Source organism: Bos grunniens, chromosome 1 (genome assembly GCF_055505025.1).
Source record: "Bos grunniens cultivar Pamir isolate PY7600 chromosome 1, Bosgru_T2T1.0, whole genome shotgun sequence".
Taxonomy (NCBI): domain Eukaryota; kingdom Metazoa; phylum Chordata; class Mammalia; order Artiodactyla; family Bovidae; genus Bos; species Bos grunniens.
The window spans coordinates 140,557,343-140,571,562 of NC_141165.1; positions in this window are offsets into that span (position 1 = coordinate 140,557,343).

Here is a 14,220-nt window from a genome sequence, read left to right on the forward strand (position 1 = left end):
AAACCATAGCCTTGACTAGATGGACCTTTGTTGCAAAAGTAATGTCTCTGCTTTTTAATATGCTGTCTAGATTGGTCATAATTTTCCTTCCAAGGAGTAAGCGTCTTTTAATTTCATATCTGTAATCACCATCTGCAGTGATTTTGGAGCCCAGAAAAATAAAGTCCACCACTGTTTCCACTGTTTCTTCATCTATTTGCCATGAAGTGATGGGACCAGATGCCGTGATTTTAGTTTTCTGAATGTTGAGCCTTAAGCCAACTTTTTCACTCCACTCTTTGACTTTCATCAAGAGGCTGTTTAGTTCTTCTTCACTTTCTGCCATAAGAGTGGTGTCATCTGCATATCTGAGGTTATTGATATTTCTCCTGGCAATCTTGATTTCAGCTTGTGCTTCTTCCAGGCCAGCATTTCTCATGATGTACTCTGCATGTAAGTTAAATAAGCAGGGTGACAATATGCAGCCTTGACGTACTCCTTTTCCTATTTGGAACCAGTCTGTTGTTCCATGTCCAGTTCTAACTTCTGCTTCCTGACCTGCATACATACTTCTCAAGAGGTCAGGTGGTCTGTTATTCCCATCTCTTTCAGAATTTTCCACAGTTTATTGTGATCCACACAGTCAAAGGCTTTGGCATAGTCAAATGAAGCAGATGGCATAGTCAATGGCATAGTCAAATGAAGCAGATGGCATAGTCAATGAAGCAGAAATAGATGGTTTTCTGGAACTCTCTTGTTTTTTCAATAATCCAGCGGATCTTGGCAATTTGATATCTGGTTCTTCTGCCTTTTCTAAAACCAGCTTGAACATCTGGAAGTTCACAGCTTATGTATGGCTGAGGCCTGGCTTGGAGAATTTTGAGGATTACCTTACTAGAGTGTGAGATGATTGTAATTGTGCAGTAGTTTGAACATTCTTTGGCATTGCCTTTCTTTGGGATTGGAATAAAAACTGACTTTTCCAGTCCTGTGGCCACTGCTGTGTTCTCCAAGTTTTCTGACCTATTGAGTGCAGCACCTTCACAATGTCATCTTTTAGGATTTGAAATAGCTCAACTGGAATTCCATCACCTCCACTAGCTTTGTTTGTAGTGATGCTTCCTAAGGTCCACTTGACTTCTCTTTCCAGGATATCTGGCTCTAGGTGAGTGATTACACCATCATGATTATCTGGGTCGTGAAGACCTTTGTTGGATAGTTCTGTGTATTCTTGCCACCCGTTCTTAATATCTTCTGCTTCTGTTAGGCCCAAACCACTTCTGTCCTTTATTGAGCCAATTTTTGCCTGTAATGTTCCCTTGGTATCTCTAATTTTCTTGAAGAGATATCTAGTCTTTCCCATTCTATTGTTTTCCTCTATTTCTTTGCATTGATCGCTGAAGAAGGCTTTCTTATCTCTCCTTGCTATTGTTTGGAACTCTGCATTTAGATGCTTATATATTTCCTTTTCTCCTTTTCTTTTGCCTTCTCTTCTTTTCACAGCTATTTTAAGGCCTCCCCAGACAGCCATTTTGCTTTTTTGCATTTCTTTTTCTTGGGGATGGTCTTGATCCCTGTCTCCTGTACAATCTCATGAACTTCCATCCATAGTTCATCATGCACTCTATCTATCAGATCTAATCCCTAAATTTATTTCTCACTTCCACTGTATAATTATAAGGGATTTGACTTAGGTCATACCTGAAGGGTCTAGTGATTTTCCCCACTTTCTTCGATTTCAGTCTGAATTTGGCCATAAGGATTTATGATCATCTTAGCCACAGTCAGCTCCTGGTCTTGTTTTTCCTGAATATATACAGCTTTTCCATCTTTGGCTGCAAAGAATCTAATCAATCTAATTTCGATGTTGGCCATCTGGTGATGTCCATGTGTAGAGTCTTCTCTCATATTGTTGGAAGAGGGTGTTTGCTATGACCAGTGTGAGATAATATCCCATTATCAGTGATGGAAGGAGAATACACATTGAAAAAAGTTACTACACTTGGCTATTGGAAATGTGTAGTAAGATGGATAAAAATTATAGAGCTCTATAGTTTGTGAATAAATTGAAATATTAGAATGTTTCAAATGGATAGACATATTTTTATTAAATTTAATGAAATATTATGTTATATTTTTATGTTTTACAATAAAAGGGAATGTTTTAGTTTATACTTTGCTGAAACAAATGCAGAAGATGTTACTCAAGAGTGCTAAGTATTTTCCACTGGCCTTTCCAGAAAGCCCTCCTGACCTCCAAAAATAGCATGCAGGTTTTTTGTGCCCTGTGACCTCCATGGGCAATTAGAGTTACTCACGATTAGAGAGTGCTATGGATTGAATTGTGTCCACACAAAATTCATATATTGAAAATTCACTCCCAGTGCCTCAGAATGTGAAGATGGGGCATTTAAAGAGATAAATAAGTTTAAATTAAGCCCTTAGGGTTGAATCTAATGCAATCTGACTTGTATCAATATCAGAAAAGGAAATTAGAACATCAAGGGGAGATTCCAGGGATGTAAATGTACAGAAAAAGGCATGTAAAGCCAGATGTCTTAGAGGAAGCCAAATTTGCCAACACTTTGAGCTCAGACCTAAAAGTCCCCAGAACTATGAGAAAATGAAAGTTTGCTGTTGGACTTCCTTGGTAGTCAAGCAGTTAACTCTCTGTGATTCTGCTTAAGGGGACACGGGTTTAATACCTAGTGGGGGAACTAAAGATCCCACATGCCTTGCAGCCAAAAGGAAAAAAAAAAAGTCTGTTGTTAAACAGCCCAAGTCTTAGGTATTTTGTTATGGCGAGGTGCAAGCACATTAATACTGAGAGCAAAAGAGTTTTTTCTTCCTACGCACTACCCTTGATTGTCCCTCCTCCATGATAGCTATAGACAGGTAGCTATAGATAGATAGACAGTGGCTGCCTACCAAAGGCACAACTTTTTGGGGGCAGCCCTCTCTCATAGACCCAGCTTTTTTGGGGCCATTTACTTTTAGGTTCATGAAAGGCAGTAATGTCTATTATCTTCTGTTAATTTCTCTGAACTGTCTCTAAGACTTTAAATTGTCTCTACCTTTGAACTCTCTCCAATCAACTCTTTGGAGCATGTGCTATTGTTTTTTTTGTTTTGTTTTGTTTTGTTTGTTTGTTTGTTTTAAATTTAGTTATCAATAAACTTTATTTCATATAACCTTTTAAATGATATGAAATAAATTGTATTAAAATATAAGAAAAGCAAATAAATGATAGACATATGAGCTAAAGAAGAACACTCTAGGCCAGAGACATACACCAGACAACAAAGATGCCTGTTAATAAAGGAAATAAATTATATGATCCACATGTCTTATTATGTTATATAATAAGATATGACTTGGATTCATTATATATTACATATTACATGCTGCATATAATTTATGCATTATTTTTTATATTTCATACACTATATGTTGTATATTGCAAGTAATGTGTTTTACATTCTATCACAGTAAATGGAAAATTCAGTTACATTTTTGTGATACTATGTCATATAACCAGGGTTTTTAACAAGGTATATATTTTTTCTGTATGGCAGAGCATGGTTTTCATATACTGAAGGAGATATTCAGTTAAATAAATAGACTTCCCTTTTCTATTAGTTGTCTAGCAAAATTTATTTATACAATACACATTTTCTAAAAGCATCAGATATAATAGAACAGACTACACAGAATGATGTCTCCTCAATCATCTCTGATATGTTTAAGTAAGTATAAAATTTTGTATATTATCCAGGTTTTTCTTATTGTTAGAAGGCTAGCAATTTTCTCTTGAACTTTCTACTTCTAAAAAGAAGTGAAACTTTTATTAGTTTTGATTCATTCCATTTCAAACCCGACTTATACAAATCTGGCCCAATTTGTGTCTTTGAACATGAACTCACCCTTGGTCTTCCTGTGTGGGTGTCTATATCACCATATATCCTGCTTGAGTAGGTAGAGAGAAAAGAGTTTTTTGTCCATGGATTTAGATTACTATTTAACTACACATTTATGGACTGCCTACTATATGCTAAGTAGTGTGCTAAGTACTTTAAAACGTGGGAAGCCCGAAAAATTACCAGAGAAAATGTGGGGAGCAGAAAACATAGAAGTCCTTAAACTCATGAAGAAAATAGCCATCGAACTATCACATCATATAAAATTACATACTCTAAAGGATCTTGGCAGGAGAGAAAGCAAATATGCTTTGTTCAAGATACTAATGGTCAATACTGTGGGTTCACAGAGAATTTTCTCATATAGAAAATTCTGAGTAGGGTCAGGGCAGTCCTAAGATGGTGGAGGAATAAGATGATGAGGCCACTTTCTCCCCCATAAATTCATTGAAAGAACATTTGAACGCTGAGCAAATTCCACACAACAACTTCTGAATGCTGGCAGAGGACATCAAGCACCCAGAAAGGCAGCCCATTGTCTTCAAAAGGAGGTAGAACAAAATATAAAAGATAGAAAGAGAGACAAAGGAGGTAGGGATGGAGATCTGTCCCAGGAAGGGAGTCTTAAAAGAGGAAAGTTTCCAAACACCAGGTAACACTCTCACTGGTGGGTCTGTTGAGAGTTTCTGAATCTCAGATGGCAACATAACTGGGAGGAAAAATAAATAAATAAATAAAACACACAGATTATGTGCTTAATGGCAACTCCCAGAGCTGGCATCCACTACCATCAAGTGGGAGCTGAACAGGGAGACGCAAGGTGCATTGCTCAGGGTAAGGACCGGGCCTGACTGCCCTGAGGGCAATCTGAGGGAGTTAACATGGCATAGCAACCCAAACTGTGGGATAGCCAGAGAGAGAGAGGCAAAAAAAAGAAAAAAAGAGAGAGAGAGAGAGAACTAAAAGCCCTAACCTAAGGCACTGCGGGCATGCTCACAGAACAAAGGACTGAGTGAAAACCAGAGGAGAGTTAGCAGGCTGCGGACTGGCCCATCCCCTGCTGGAGACAGGGAGGCAGGCAGGGGGCAGCCAGAGCCAGAAAGGGCCAACTTGGCCTCAGAGAGGCATCCTCTGCTGCTGCTGCTGCTGCTGCTGCTGCTAAGTCGCTTCAGCCGTGTCCGACTCTGTGCAACCCCATAGATGGCAGCCCACCAGGCTCCTCTGTCCATGGGATTTTCCTCTACCAAACCGCAAACAGGCTTCAAGACTTCCTGGGATTCTGGAAAGTTGACATCTGCCAGGAGGGTCACAGCCAGAGATCAGATCCCCAGAAGAGACACATAGCACACCTGAGAAGGGCGCACCCACTGCCACCCAGGAAACCCAGCGGCTGGGACCAGGGAAGTGATAAGATGCACTCCCTACCTAGGGAGACTGTGCTCCCCAAGCGCCTGGTCGCCTGAGCTACTCAGACCTGGAAAGGGCACAAAACGCAGGCCCAACAGAGTCTGCGCCTTCGTGGAGTACCCAAGAACCTGAACCTGATTGGCTTAGACCTGGGAAATGCACATAACCCAGGGCCCGCCTCAGACAGCTCCCTGGCAGAGCAACTTAGAGCCTGGGAAGTGTAGACTGGGAAAGAATATGAGCTGGTTGAGCGGGGGCAAACACAGTGCGGACGAGACACTGCAAGCACTGCCCACACATGCCAATGATATTTGCTTGCAGTGTTCCTCCATCCCCACAGCACAACTGAACAAGTGAGCCTAAATAAATGACCACCTTCGCCCCCTTGTGTCAGAGCAGAAATTAGACACTGAAGAGACCAGCAAACAGAAGAAGCTAAAATAAACAGAGGGAACCACTATGGAAGTGACAGGTGCAACAGATTAAAAGCCTGTAGTTAGCACTGACGACATCGGAAGGGGCCGATAGATCTTGAGAAGTATAAGCTGGATCAAGGAACTATCTGAAATTGAATTGACCCCACACTGCCCGCAACAGCTCCAGAGGAATTCCTAGATATATTTTTACTATTATCATTTTTTTTTAGTTCTTTAATTTTTTAAAATTTTAAGTCCTCTATTACTCCTTTAATTTTCATTTTTACAACCTACTATTACCTTGCAAAAAAAAAAGCCCTATTTTAAAGCAAACTTCATATATATGTTTTATAATTTTTGTGACTTTCTTTTTAAATATTGTATTTTTGAGAATCTAACCTCTACTCTAGATTTTTAATCTTTGATTTTGGGTGTTTGTCATCAATTTTGTACCTTTAAGAGCCCAATCTTCAGTACCCATTTTTACTTGGGAGTATGATTACTGGCTTGATTGCTTTCTCCCCCTTTTGACTCTCCTTTTTCTCCACCAGGTTGCCTCTATCTCCTTCTTCCCCCTTCTCTTCTCTACCTAACTCTGTGAATCTCTTTGAGTGTTACAGGCTGTGGAGAACACTTAGGGAATTGATTACTGGCTGAATCTGTCTCTCTCCTTTTGATTCCCCCATCTCTTATCCTGGTCACCTCTGTCTCCTTCCTCCCTCTTCTCTTCTCTGTGTAACTCCATGAACTTCTATGAGGGGTCCAGACTGTGGAGAGCACATAGGGAATTGATTACTGGTTAGCTTGCTCTATCCCCTTTTGATTCCCCCTCTTCTACCCCTGGTCACCTCCATCTCTCTCCTCCCTCTTCTCTTCTCCGTGTAACTGTGAACTTCTCCAGGTGTCCCTTACTATGGAGAAGCTTTTCATCATTAACCTAGATGTTTTATCATCAGTGCTGTATAGATGGAGGTCTTGAGGCTACTGTAAGAATAAGACTGAAAACCAGAGGCAGGAGGCTTAAGTCCAAAACCTGAGAACACCAGAGAACTCCTGACTCCAGGGAACATTAATCAATAAGAGCTCATCCAAAAGCCTCCATACCTACACTTAAACCAAGCACCACCCAAGGACCAACAAGTTCCAGAGCAAGACATACCACACAAATTCTCCAGCAAAGTAGGAACATAGCCCTGAACATCAATATAGGCTGCCCAAAGTCACTGCTACTGCTAAGTTGCTTCAGTTGTGTCTGATTCTGTGCGACCCCAGAGATGACAGCCCATCAGGCTCCCCCATCCCTGGGATTCTCCAGGCAAGAACACTGGAGTGGGTTGCCATTTCCTTCTTCTTCTGCTGCTAAGTCACTTCAGTCGTGTCTGACTCTGTGTGACCCCATAGACGGCAGCCCACCAGGCTCCCCGTCCCTGGGATTCTCCAGGCAAGAACACTGGAGTGGGTTGCCATTTCCTTCTCCAATGCATGAAAATGAAAAGTGAAAGTGAGGTCGCTCAGTCGTGTCCGACTTTTAGCGACCCTATGGACTGCAGCCTACCAGGCTCCTCTGTCCATAGAATTTTCCAGGCAAGAGTACTGAACTGGGGTGCCATTGTACACCAAACCCATAGACATCTCAAAACTCACTACTGGACGCTTCATTGCACTGCAGAGAGAAGAAATACAGTTCCACCCACCAGAACACCGGTGCAAGCTACCTTAACCAGGAAACCTTGACAAGCCACACTTCCAACCCCACCCACAGTGAGGAACCTCCACAATACAGAGAACGCACAAACTGTCAGAATACAGAAAGGCCACCCTAAATACAGCAATCTAAACAAGATGAAAAGACAGAGGAATACTCAGCAGGTAAAGGAACAGGATAAATGCCCACCAAACCAATCAAAAGAGGAGGAGATAGGGAGTCTACCTGAAAAAGAATTCAGAATACTGATAGTAAAAATGATCCAAAGTCTTGAAAACAAAATGGAGTTACAGGTGAATAGCCTGGAGACAAGGATTGAGAAGATGCAATAAATGTTTAACAAGGACCTAGAAGAAATAAAGAAGAGTCAATATATAGTGAACAATGCAATAAATGAGATCAAAAACACTCTGGAGGGAACCAACCATAGAATAATGGAGGCAGAAGATAGGATAAGTGAAGTAGAAAATAAAATAGTAGAAATAAATGAAACAGAGAGGAAAAAGAAAAATGAATTAAAAGAAATGAGGACAATCTCAGAGACCTCTGGGACAATGTTAAATCTCCTAACATTCAAATCATAGGAGTCCCAGAAGAAGAAGACAAAAAGAAAGACCATGAGAAAATACTTGAGGAGATAATAGTTGAAAACTTCCCTAAAATGGGGAAGGAAATAGTCACCCAAGTCCAAGAAACCCAGAGAGTCCCAAACAGGATAAACAAAACACCCAAGACACATATTAATCAAATTAACAAAGAACAAATATTAAAAGCAGCAAGGGGAAAACAACAAATAATACACAAGGGGATTCCCATAGGATAACAGCTGATCTTTCAATAGAAACTCTTCAGGCCAGGAGGGAATGGCAGGACATACTTACAGTGATGAAAGAGAAAAACTTACAGCCCAGATTACTGTACCCCACACGGATCTCATTCAAATATGAAGGAGAAATCAAAACTTTACAGACAAACAAAAGCTGAGAGAATTCAGCATCTCCAAACCAGCTTTTCAACAAATTCTTAAAGATCTTCTCTAGACAAGAAACACAGAAAGAGTATATACACTTGAGCCTAAAACAACAAAGTAAATGGCAACGGGGTCATACTTATCAATAATTACCTTAACTGTAAATGGGTTGAATGGCCCAACCAAAAGACAAAGACTGGGTGAACAGATACGAAGACAAGACTCCTATATATGTTGTCTACAAAAGACCCACCTCAAAACCAGGGACACACACAGACTGAAAGTGAAGGGCTCGTAAAAGATGTTGGGAGATAGAGATCTGCAAATAGAGATCAAAAGAAAGCAGGAGTAAAAATACTCAGATAAAATAGTCTTTAAAATAAAATATGTGAAAAAAAACAAAGAAGGGCACTACATAGTGATTAAAGGATTAATCCAAGAAGAAGATATAACAATTATAAATATATATGCATCCAACATAAGAGCACTGCAATTTGCAAGGCAAATGCTAACAAGTATGAAAGGAGAAATTAACAATAGCATGATAATAGTGGGAGACTTTAATACCCCACTCACACCTATGGATAGACCAACTAAACAGAAAATTAACAAGGAAACACAAACTTTAAATGATACAATGGACCAGTTAGACCTAATTGATATCTATAGGACATTGTACCTCAAAACAATGAATTTCACCTTTTTCTCAAGTGCACATGGAAGCTTCTCCATGACAGATCACATCCTGGGCTATAAATCTAGCCTTGGTATATTAAAAAAAAACTGAAATTATTCCAAGCATCTTTTCTGACCACAATGCAGTAAGATTAGATGTCAATTACAGGAAAAAAAAAAAAAAAAAACTATTAAAAATTCCAGTGTATGGAGGCTGAACAACAGGCTTCTGAATAACCAATAAATCACAGAAGAAATTTAAAAAAAATCAAGATATGCATAGAAATGATTGAAAATTAAAACACAACCCCAAACCTATGGAACATTGTAAAAACAGTGCTAATGGGAAGGTTCATAGCAATACAGGATTACCTTGAGAAAACAAGAAAAAGTCAAATAAATAACCTAACTCTACACCTAAAGCTCAAACTACTGCACATTTGCACTCATCTCACACGCTAGTAAAATAATGCTCAAAATTCTCCAAGCCAGGCTTCAGCAATACGTGAACCGTGAACTTCCAGTTGTTCAAGCTGGTTTTAGAAAAGGCGGAGGAACCAGAGACCAAATTGCCGACATCCGCTGGATCATGGAAAAAGCAAGAGAGTTCCAGAAAAACATCTATTTCTGCTTTATTGACTATGCCAAAGCCTTTGACTGTGTGGATCACAATAAACTGTGGACAATTCTGAAAGAGATGGGAATAACAGACCACCTGACCTGCCTCTTGAGAAATCTGTATGCAGGTCAGGAAGCAACAGTTAGAACTAGACATGGAACAACAGACTGGTTCCAAATAGGAAAGGAGTACGTCAGGCTGTATATTGTCACCCTGTTTATTTAACTTATATGCAGAGTAGTACATCATGAGAAACGCTGGGCTGGATGAAGCACTAGCTGGAATCGAGACAGAAATATAGATCAATGGAACAAAATTGAAAGCCCAGAGATAAATCCACATACCTATGGACACCTTATCTCTGACAAAGGAGGCAAGAATATACAATGGAGAAAAGACAATCTCTTTAACAAGTGGTGCTGGGAAAACTGGTCAACCACTTGTAAAAGAATGAAACTAGAACACTTTCTAACACCATACACAAAAAATAAACTCAAAGTGGATTAAAGATCTAAATGTAAGACCAGAAACTATAAAACTCTAGAGGAAAACATAGGCAAACCAATCTCCGACACAAATCACAGCAAGATCCTCTATGACCCACCTATCAGAGTAATGGAAATAAAAGCAAAAATAAACAAATGAGACTTAACTAACCTTAAAAGCTTTTGCACAATGAAGGAAACTATAAGCAAGGTGAAAAGACAGCCTTCAGAATGGAAGAAAATAATAGCAAATGAAGCAACTGACAAAGAACTAATCTCAAAAATATACAAGCAACTCCTGCAGCTCAATTCCAGAAAAATAAATGACCCAATTAAAAACTGGGCCAATGAACTGAAGAGACATGTCTCCAAAGAAGACATACAGCTGGCTAACAAACATATGAAAAGATGATCAACATCACTCATTATCAGAGAAATGCAAATCAAAACCACAATGAGTTATCATCTCACACTGGTCAGAATGGCTGCTATCTAAAAGTCTACAAACGATAAATGCTGGAGAGGGTGTGGAGAAAAAGTAATCCTCTTACACTGTTGGTGGCAATGCAAACTAATACAGCCACTATGCAGAACAGTGTGGAAATTCCTTAAAAAACTGGAAATAGAACTGCCATATGACCCAGCAATCCCACAGCTGGGCGTACACACCGAGGAAACCAGAATTGAAAGAGACACGTGTGCCCCAATGTTCATTGCAACACTGTTTATAATAGCCAGAGTGTGGAAGCAACCTAGATGTCCATCAGCAGATGAATGGATAAGAAAGCTGTGGTACATATACACAATGGAGTACTACTCAGCCATTAAAGAGAATACATTTGAATCAGTTCTAATGAGGTGAATGAAACTGGAGCCTATTATACAGAGTGAAGTAAGTGAAGTAAGAAAGAAAAAAACCAATACAGTATGCTGCTGCTGCTGCTGCTGCTGCTCCTGAGTCGCTTCAGTCGTGTCTGACTCTGTGTGACCCCAGAGATGGCAGACCACCAGGCTCCCCTTTTCTCCAGGCAAGAACACCGGAGTGGGTTGCCATTTCCTTCTCCAATGCATGAACGTGAAAAGTAAAAGTGAAGTCGCTCAGTCGTGTCCGACTCCTAGCGACCCCATAGACTGAAGCCTATCAGGCTTCTCCATCCATGGGATTTGCCAGGCAAGAGTATTGGAGTTGGTTGCCATTGCCTTCTCCCCAATACAGTATTCTAACGCATATATATGGAACGTAGAAGGATGGTAATGATAACCCTATATGCAAGACAGTAAAAGAGACACAGATGTATAGAACAGTCTTTTGGACTCTGTGGGAGAAGGCAGGTGTGGGATGGTTTGAGAGAATAGCATTGAAACATGTACATTATCATATGTGAAACAGATTGCCAGTCCAGGTTAAACACATGAGACAAGGTGCTCAGGGCTGGTGCACTGGGATGACCCAGAGGGATGGGATGGGGAGGGAGGTGGGAGGGGGATTCAGTATGGGGAACACATGTACACCCATGGCTGATTCATGTCAATGTATGGCAAAACCACTATAATACTGTAGAGTAATTAGCCTCCAATTAAAATAAATAAATTATAAAAATAAAATAAAAAAAAAGAAATTCTGAGTAGGGTCAGTGTCATGCAGAAATCTTATCAGATAGTATTTGAAATTTGGAGGTTGAACCCATGTAGACATTGACAAGTGCATACTTCTATAGAGAAATAAAAGAACAGACCCTGACAGGATTTCATGTTCTCAAGAAACTAAAGCACTGGTTTAGCTAGTGGTACAAATACTCAGGGGTAGAGAATCCACCTGTCAATGCAGGAGACATGGATTTGACCTCTGATCTGGGAAGATACCCTGGAGAAAGAACAGCAATCCACTCCAGTGTTCTTGCCTGGAAATCCCGATGGACAGAGGAGCCTGGTGTGTTGTAGTCCATGGGGTCACAGAGTTGGACATGACTTAGCAACTGAACAACAACAACAGATACTGAAGCTAAGAACTAAGGAGGTGAGAAACTAGGACTTGGGTCTTGGAGCTTCAGATGACGGAACCCAAGTGTGAGAAAGAAGCTTAATTAGAGCTGAAGAGGCTGATGAGACAGAGCACTGACCATCTGCTTTTCCATTATCATATTTCACTTTCAGGTTATTGGTCACCCCTGGAGTCCTGTGTCCAAGATCAGACTAATAGGAGGGAAAATGAAGTAATGACCTTCTTGAGGAGAGGAAGTATGGGTGCTTTTAGTATTTACAGATTTAAGCCTCAAATGGACTGGGAAATGAGAGAAACTTTAACTTGGCAGATAAAGAATCCAGTGCACACAGAGGGTGAGTGGCAAAGCCTGAGGCTGGAAAAATGACACTAGATACCGATGTGTGATAAGATGTTGTGGAATACAGACATCACCCTCTAAAGATCATTCTTATACTCCAGCAATCATCATTCAGCCAGGAACCATCTCTTATTTGAAAGACACACAAAATTCATGGCAAAGGACTTTGGTCTCCTAGGAATGTTTAAATTTTATAGCAGTATTTTCCAAAGAGTGTGCCTCTATTCCTTTAGTTTGACCAACTATGTTTATTAGTCAAAACAAACAATCAAACAAACAAACAAACAAAACATGACATGATTTCTGAGAAGCACTCCCTAGTATCCTGCTGATGTTATCTTCAATAATACATTACACCTGTTTTTAGATATAAATTTATGAATATAGGTTGAATATTGGTATTGCTTACTTTGTCTTTACATTGCTACAGGTTTACAAATCCTAGAAACAAATCATTTCTGAAAAATACATGATACCACATTTTGTATTATGTCACTGTTGGGCATGATACTGAATGAAGAATGACAGTGGTGCATTTGGGAGGTTGCTCTCAGCATACCAAATTGTCATCTTACCGATTGTCCAGGAAAAGATATTTGGTTTTCCTCAGGGTGTCTTAATAATTTCGAGTGGATCATAAACCATATAAATTAGGTTTCAAAATAATTAAACCTGTACTGTGCAAAGTTTGCCTTCCAACTGTCAGGTATCACATTCTAAACTGCAACAAATCAAACTATGTCAAGAAAATATGAGTCAACCTATAAATAATCTATGAACAAAGTAATAAATAATAAACACCATCTTAGAGTGTCTCAAGTTAATGCCAAGTTCAGTTTATTCCGTGAAATTTGTAATTTATGTTTTCAGTAAAAATCCACTCTTTCCCAGGTATTTTATAAAAGTTGATTTGTCAAATCCAGTGTGGGTTAGCTCTCAGCCAGGCTCCATAAAATGAAAACAAAGTTAAACAACTTCACAAGAGACAGAAATGGCCTTTTAAGATTCACAGGAGTGTGCTTCTCTGTCTAATCTGAGCAGCCATCATAAGGAGATTGATGTGCTCCAGCTAAGAAGTGTTTCATGAGGCGGCTGTATGCTCAGTGGTACCAGAATGGTGCTATCTGTCTTCATTGTATTCCATTAACATGCCCCTCAGATCTATCAGGGAAATGTCTACATACCTACTTCATAAATTATTACCAGCGACAGTTAAATATTTCAGAACTTGTTTGGGACTATCACTCACCTTATAGCCTTTAATTTACACACACTCATGATTTTAAGCATTTTAAGTTCAAATATCACTTACAACTATTTTATATTCCTGCTTGAGATGAGATTCTTCTGTTGATAGCAATCCATTGTTTGCAGTTTATTGAGGGAGAGGCAAAAAGAGAATGAAAATTGTTCACTAACAAGGAAGTATTTCCTTTGAAAATTAAGTAGATAACAGCTTCATATCAATATGACCAGAACAATGAAATCTTATTTGTGCCCTTTCAATTGAAAGTAATTCTGAACTTAAAAGAATCCATTCAAACTAACTGTGCTTCTTCAGAATTTGTCTTTTGGAATTACTTTCATTTAGCTCATTTGAATTTTATTTTCACACTGACATACATCAGTTCAGTTCAGTCACTCAGTCGTGTCCAACTCTTTGCGACACCATGAACTGCAGCATGCCAGGCCTCCCTGCCTATTA